Source organism: Malus domestica, chromosome 14, assembly GCF_042453785.1.
Source record: "Malus domestica chromosome 14, GDT2T_hap1".
NCBI lineage: Eukaryota > Viridiplantae > Streptophyta > Magnoliopsida > Rosales > Rosaceae > Malus > Malus domestica.
In genome coordinates, this window is record NC_091674.1 from 2,583,487 (window position 1) to 2,591,231 (window position 7,745).

The 7,745-nt window shown below is 43.9% G+C and overlaps 1 pseudogene; it reads right to left on the bottom strand.

Annotated features, from left to right (window-relative positions):
• Nucleotides 1–6,063: 6,063 nt before the first annotated feature.
• On the bottom strand, nucleotides 6,064–6,863 carry LOC103454037 (uncharacterized; annotated as a pseudogene).
• Between the last annotated feature and the right edge of the window lie 882 nt (nucleotides 6,864–7,745).

The following is a 7,745-nucleotide window of genomic DNA, read 5'->3' on the forward strand; positions in this document are numbered from 1 at the left end:
TGGTGTATTTAACACAATACGTTGAAATGAAGGAAAGCTTATTTATTGATATCCCCGATAAGCTACAAATATGTACATATACATGAGTCAAAATAAACACACAAGAGGGAGCCTTCACAAAGGTTGCTTAGGAGAAGTCTCAGCAGTCGGTAGAGCCCCAGAAAGAGAAGGCACCAGAGGGGGATCATTTGGAGCCTCAGTACTGGACAGAACCCTGGAAGGAGGAGGCATCAGAGGTTGATCATTTGGAGCTTCATTACGCGGTACAGCCCCAGAAGACGAAGGCAATAAATGCCTTTGGAACAAACCCACAAATCTCTGATGATCAAGTAAAACCTGACCATCAGTTTCCTTCATCTGGTCAAGCTTCCTCTTCATGTTTGTAGCATAGTCATGTGCGAGCCGGTGCAACTGTTTATTCTCATGCTTGAGCCCTCTAATCTCCTGTTTGAGACTCATCACTTCAGCCGCCAATGATTCAACTTGGCGGGTTCGAGCAAATAGGCGTTGGGCCATATTAGACACAGAACCTGCACACTGAACACTGAGAGCCAGCGAATCCTTAACAGCTAACTCATCAGACCGTTTGGAAAGTAGTCTGTTATCTTTGGGAGTGAGAAGGTTCCTGGCCACCACCGCAGCGGTCATATCATTCTTCATCACGGAATCCCCAACGGTAAGAGGACCAGTAGGGGAGACGAAGGATGGGCGCCATATGTTGTCTGGAGAAGGCGGGGCTGCCTCTTCAACAAGGTTCAAGTCAAAACGACGGTCGGAGGGGCCAGACATTTTCAAAGGTGTTGAAGAGAGAAGAGGTCGGACAAATCAAGATCTTAGAAATGCAAGAATGAAGCTTCTACTGGTGGAGATTCAAGTGTGCTTTAGAACTTAATGCCAGCCCCTATAAAAATCTGCACTCGACGGAGCTTCAGAAATCGAAGAGGCGCCTGCTCAGAAATCGGAGAGGCGTCTGCTCAGAAATCGAAGAGGCGTTTGCTTTCTCAAAAGCTGAGCTGTTTAGAGATCACGAGGGTTGATCTCAGAAATCGAAGAGGCTTTTGCTTTCTCAATAGTTGGGCTGCTCAAAGACCACGAAGGCCGATCTCAGAAATCGAAGAGGCGCTCGCTTTCTCAAAAGCTGGGCTCCCCAGAGACCACGAGGGCCGATCTCAGAAATCGAAGAGGCACCTACTTTTCCAGCCTTGTCAGCACCTGTCACACGCACACTCAGCTTTGCGGAAATTATGGGCATTCTGTCGAAGACTTCTGGGGAAGTAGAAAACACATGAATCTTACTGTTCAATCACTCACTTCCCACACGCAACAATAGCTCATGGGTACCACAGATAACTTTGCCAAAGTTCTCTGCCAAAGTTGAGCACGTGAAGCTTGCAGCTCCCACTACATCGCTCTGACCAAGAAGGGTAAAAGAATAGCAAAGAAACAGCACTAACAAAGTTTAGACCCATAAATTTTGAAGGTCTAGCTACCATATTATTACCCACAAGGGTAAAGGAACAGTACCACTGCTGGATAATTGGAAAGTCCCTGTGTGTCAACCTCTGTGCTTCGTGGCAAGGTAGACTAGCAAACATGCCCAATCTTTACTCACATTCGAGAAAACACTCCCAATAAGATTGCTTGCTCCAAAATCGAAGAGGCACCGTCCTCCGAATCTCGAGAGCCAGACTCCCAACATGACTACTTTATTAAAAATCGAAGAGAGGGTAAAGGAACAGTACCATTGCTGGATAATTGGAAAGTCCCTGTGTGTCAACCTCTGTGCTTCGTGGCAAGGTAGACTAGCAAACATGCCCAACCTTTACTCACATTCGAGAAAACACTCCCAATAAGATTGCTTGCTCCAAAATCGAAGAGGCACCGCCTTCCGAATCTTGAGAGCCAGACTCCCAACATGATTACTTTCTCAAAAATCGAAGAGACACTGCTCCCCGAATCTTCGAGAGCCAGACCCCTAGCATGATTGCTTTCTCAAAAATCGATGAGGCATCGTTCTCCGAATCAATCGAAGAGGCGCTTGCTTTCTCAAAAGCTGGGCTGCCCAGAGACCACGAGGGCCGATCTCAGAAATCGAAGAGGCACCTACTTTTCTAGCCTTGTCAGCACCTGTCACACGCACACTCAGCTTTGCAGAAATTATGGGCATTCTGTCGAAGATTTCTGGTGAAGTAGAAAGCACATGAATCTTACTGTTCAATTACCCACTTTCCACACGCAACAATAGCTCATGGGTACCACATATAACTTTGCCAAAGTTCTCTGCCAAAGTTGAGCACGTGAAGCTTGCAGCTCCCACTACATCGCTCTGACCAAGAAAGGTAAAAGAATAGCAAAGAAACAGCACTAACAAAGTTTAGACACATAAATTTTGAAGGTCTAGCTACCATATTATTACCCACAAGGGTAAAAGAACAGTACCACTGCTGGATAATTGGAAAGTCCCTGTGTGTCAACCTCTGTGCTTCGTGGCAAGGTAGACTAGCAAACATGCCCAACCTTTACTCACATTCGAGAAAACACTCCCAACAAGATTGCTTGCTCCAAAATCGAAGAGGCACCGTCCTCCGAATCTCGAGAGCCAGACTCTCAACATGACTACTTTCTCAAAATCGAAGAGAGGGTAAAGGAACAGTACCATTGCTGGATAATTGGAAAGTCCCTGTGTGTCAACCTTTGTGCTTCGTGGCAAGGTAGACTAGCAAACATGCCCAACCTTTACTCAAATTCGAGACAACACTCCCAACAAGATTGCTTGCTCCAAAATCGAAGAGGCACCGCCCTCCGAATCTCGAGAGCCAGACTCCCAACATGATTACTTCCTCAAAAATCGAAGAGACACTGCTCTCCGAATCTCGAGAGCCAGACCCCAGCATGATTGCTTTCTCAAAAATCGAAGAGGCATCGTTCTCCGAATCTCGAGAGCCAGATACCACAGACCACTTTTTCAAAGTGCTCTGACAGAGTTAAAACATGTGAAGCTGGCAGCTCCCACTACCGTGCTATGACCAAGCAGGGTAAAGGAATAGCATTACTACTTGTTGTTAGGGAGACGCCTATATATGTCGACCTCCATCCCCAACGGACAGGCAGACCTGCAAAAATGCTCAACCCTCCATCATATCTGAGAGGGCACTCCCAACGAAGCCTTTCGAAATATTCAGCTTTCTTTCCCCCCGATAATACCTCTGCAAACAAGCTATACTAGAGCAAGAATATCTCATATCATCAGGGTTAAAAGCAAGAGTATCCCATATCATGCTTTTTCCCTGCCTTTTCCTTTGGCCTTGTTTTTACCTGCAAGACAAGGAGAAAGAGAGCAATCAGTCAGCACTTGGAATCAAGCTTCCAGCCAGGAACTGACTGCCTGGAACCCCTTACCTGATTACTTACCTGGCATTGCTCTCGAGTACTCATCTTCAACATCTTATGTTTCCAGGGAAGATTCCGCATCTGCTTGAGGAACAGATAGGGCAAGTGCGAAGGATACAAGGAAGCATGTGGAGACAAGCGTAACAGCACACGTGCCGATACATCCATTACTCTGTCAAAAGCAAAAGTATCCCATATCAGCAGGGTGGAACGTACTCTAGATTTGATGGACTTGTTTTGACCCTCAAATTCTTCAGTCGGCCTTATACTCTGGAGGAAACCAGAAAACCCTCCAGCTCAGTTCAAGAATAAGCCTGTGGAAAGTTACTTCTTCAAAAGCAAAAGTATCTCATATCATCTCTTCTCATTTTTCTTCTCTTTATCCTTCATGCTGTTGCAAGATGGGGAGAAGGTGAACAATCAGTCGGAGCTCTGATTGCTTACCTTGTCTGTCACCTCTTTCAGCAGACCCCCTAGCTCGGCGACTTGGGGAACTCCTACTACATGGTTTGTATCGCGCTCGACCAAGCCTGAAACTACAAGTAAGCTTCAAGTGAAATTGATACATTACCTTGTGCATCTCCACCAGTTAAAGATACCACCCCTGGATGGAGGAAAAGTACTTCCACAGAAGATGCCACATCTACCTATGAGACAGATAAGGCAAGTCAAGACGACACCACACTCCGATACTTAGAAGTTTCGTGATTACGAGATCATTCTCCCACAATATTTCCTAATGTCATTTGTACTAAATCATTCACTTGTACTCACTAAAGGAGAGCTTGAACCTATGTACTTGTGTAAACCCTTCACAATTAATGAGAACTCTTCTATTCCGTGGACGTAGCCAATCTGGGTGAACCACGTACATCTTGTGTTTGCTTTCCTATCTCTATCCATTTATATACTTATCCACACTAATGACCGGAGCAATCTAGCGAAGATCACAAAAAGCGACCGTTTTCGCTACCTAGGATCTATCTTGCAAGAGAACGGAGAATTAGATGGAAATCTCAACCATAGAATACGAGCTGGATGGATGAAGTGTAAGAGCGCATCCGGCGTGTTGTGTGACCGTCGTAGGCCACTGAAGCTCAAGGGAAAATTTTATAGGACGGCAATAAGGCCAGCGATGTTGTATGGCACAGAATGTTGGGCGGTGAAGCATCAACACGTACACAAAATGGGTGTAGCGGAGATGAGGATGCTTCGTGGGATGTGTGGGCACACGAAAAAGGATAAGATTGGGAATGAGGATATCCGAGGTAAAGTAGGAGTAGCCGAAATTGTAGGAAAGATGAGAGAAAATCGGCTCCGGTGATTTGGACATGTGCAAAGAAGGCCGACTGACGCTCCGGTTCGAAGATGTGACTACGGGACAGAGGTTCAGGGCCGAAGGGGTAGAGGAAGACCTAGGAAAACTTTGGAAGAGACTCTAAGAAAAGACTTAGAGTACTTGGATCTAACGGATGACATGACACAAAACCGAATGCAATGGCGTTCTAGGATTCATATAGCCGACCCCACTTAGTGGGAAAAGGCTTTGTTGTTGTTCATGTAAGTGCATCTTGTATATGTGGAAGGAATGTCACCATTGAAATTGTTTAGTTTTGTGCGCTCTGAAGAACCGGAACGCGATAGGTTTTCACACTTCCGCCTTAGCATCTCGGGTGATAAACTTGAAGAAATATTAATTGACTGGGAACTTGGTTCTGCGCACACAAAAACATTGAATATTTTGCTCCAAATCTTAGTATATGAAGTGGAGTGGGAAATCGTTGATCTACCAAAATCTGGGGGAACTATTGTGTTTAGAAAAAGCTGAACTTTTTTTGGATTTTGAAGACCACCTTAACTTCTTGTCTGAGGTTCTTTGCAAGGTTTAAGTTCTTTGAGCCAGACACAGTGCCGACTATGGTAACGAGACTCTACTCTTAAGATATATTTTTTCTTTAAAAAGTATTTATCAATTTGGTCTTTTATTCTTTCTCTGCAAGGCAGAGAGTTAGCAAGCCAGGTTTTTTTTTTCTTTAGTTTATTTAGGAGTATTTATAACATGCAGGCTCTGTTGAAGGGAGGAGGATTCTCTCCCCTCCTAATCTCTCTTCCCTTCCCTCCCTTCCTATTTGAACGGTTACGATTAAGCCACGTCAACATCTTATATTAATTTTTATATAGAGACAATAAGACAAAAATGAGTGTGTGAGAGGAGGGGAGGGAAGGGGATGAGAATAGGAGGGGAAAGAATCCTACTCCATGTTGAAGGGAGGTTTATACCACTGTTAGAAAATGTCAGTCATTTGCGTATTGAAATTCAAAGCTCGCTTGATGCCCTACTCCCACAAATGGTCTCTATTTTTAGCGTGGAATGCATCCTGCAAGAAGCACACACTTCAAATGCTGGATAACTTGCATTTTTAATAAGGGTTGTTTCGAAAACCATATTTCTCTAAAAGCACTTTCAGTTATTTAAAATTCTTCCCAAACGAGCTCTAATTTGCATATATGCAATCACATATTAGAAGGTCCTACTCCTACAAAAAAGGTTGCCTCGAGCATGTTAGAAAGAAAATATGAATAGCACATGAGTGATGTAATGCGATCGATCATCCACTTTTTGCACTTGCTGTAACACCATGCCAACTATCGAAAGATACGTGACAGCTTGACTTAGTTCTTTATTAGGTCCTGGAAAAGCTCCGGCAGATGGAGGTTTGTAATCTTGGTCCTCTTTCTGATCTTCTTCGCCTTCGGTTTGCTGGATTTGTTAGGAATTCCTTGAGTCTCTGCCAAGGCCCTTCTTTTTGCAGTATCCGTGGCCGGCTTCATCCCATTCTTCTGGAGCTCTTTCTCAATCTCAATCATATCGTGAGGCAACTCAATCGCCCTAAAGTGCGCCTTAAGTTCATCATCAACCTTGAAGGACCGCTTGGGGGGGGGGGGGGGGGCGTTTGGATATGCTATGTTCTCTTGTGAATCAAAGTTTGAAAGCAGCCAGATGTCGCCCGAAGCTTTTAAGGCCTGTAAATCGTCCATCACATTCGGGTATGCATTCTTCAGATCAACGACAGGTATTCCCACTGGAAACTCCCCTATTAGGGACCGGAGCTGACTTTTGTCCGCGATATAATGCTTGGGATTATAAGAGAAGCTCTTGCCATCGTAAAAAAACTTTAGGGTTATTCCTCACACTGTCAAAGACGGCTTTGTTAATTAGCATTCACATCAACATAACGTGCTTGATTAATTTGCTCCATTGTGTACGAAAGCCTCGTCTCCCTCAACAGGTCTATAACAAACTTGATCTGAGCTCCTAGCGGGGCTTTCCGTATGCTAAGAATGTGTTGGAGTCTCGCTATATCATGTGAAAATTTGACAGGCATTGGAGCAGCAGGAGGCTTAGAGACTACTGATTGAAATCCCATTGAATTTTGCGGTTGGTTGGTTTTGGCTGCGATGAGAGGAACGGAGAGAGTCGAAGATCAAGGATCAATGGGGGGATGAGATATTGTCGTTCTCGTTTGGGTGTTCGAATACTCTGCTACTGCGACTGGGGAATTTGTAATCCTCTATTAATTTTCTATACTTGTTACGAATCCTATTCCTATACTTGTTAGGAATGAATGTTTCTCTCCATTGCGGTGTAGTATTTGAAAGGGAAATTAGTCGGTCGATCACATAAGAGAGTCGGTTAACTTGAGCTTTGCTCTATAAATATCGGGTAACAAAACCCTAGTTTCACATCCTTCAAGTTTTGACGTGCTCAGATCATCCATGTTGCGAGATTCAATCAAACGTTCTAGTCTACTAGCGCGTGGGCGTTCTAACTGACACATGGTTCCTCTAGACATGTAGTGTTTTGCTTTGTGTTTTAAGTACACTGAAAAATCTCTCCCTAAATTGAATAAATTTCAAATGTATAATTACGTATTGGTGCCAAATATGAACGTTATATCAAGAGAAATTTGGAAAAACGTCATTTTTTATGAGTTTAAAAAGACTTTTGCCCTTCCTTTTAAAATTTCTATAATCTTGTCCTTTTTACGTGTGAAAAGAATTAACTATCCCTAATTGCATTCAAACTCTTTCTCTAGTATTCATTGATCAAACTCCCATCGGAACTCTTGAATAATATGACAAGAAGCAAATATAACACTCTCTACTATACAAGAGAATATGGGCTCGAGTTGTTTTCGAGGAGGCTCGAGTTGTTCTCAAGGGTTCTTGAGCAATAAAGACTAAGCAAAGTGTTTAAATATACCTCCCATGGAAAAGTCATCATCACGGTAGGGCGCGGGTCCATTTTTGGTGGATTCGAACTCGACTGGTTTTTTGTAAACGGCTAGGTCAAA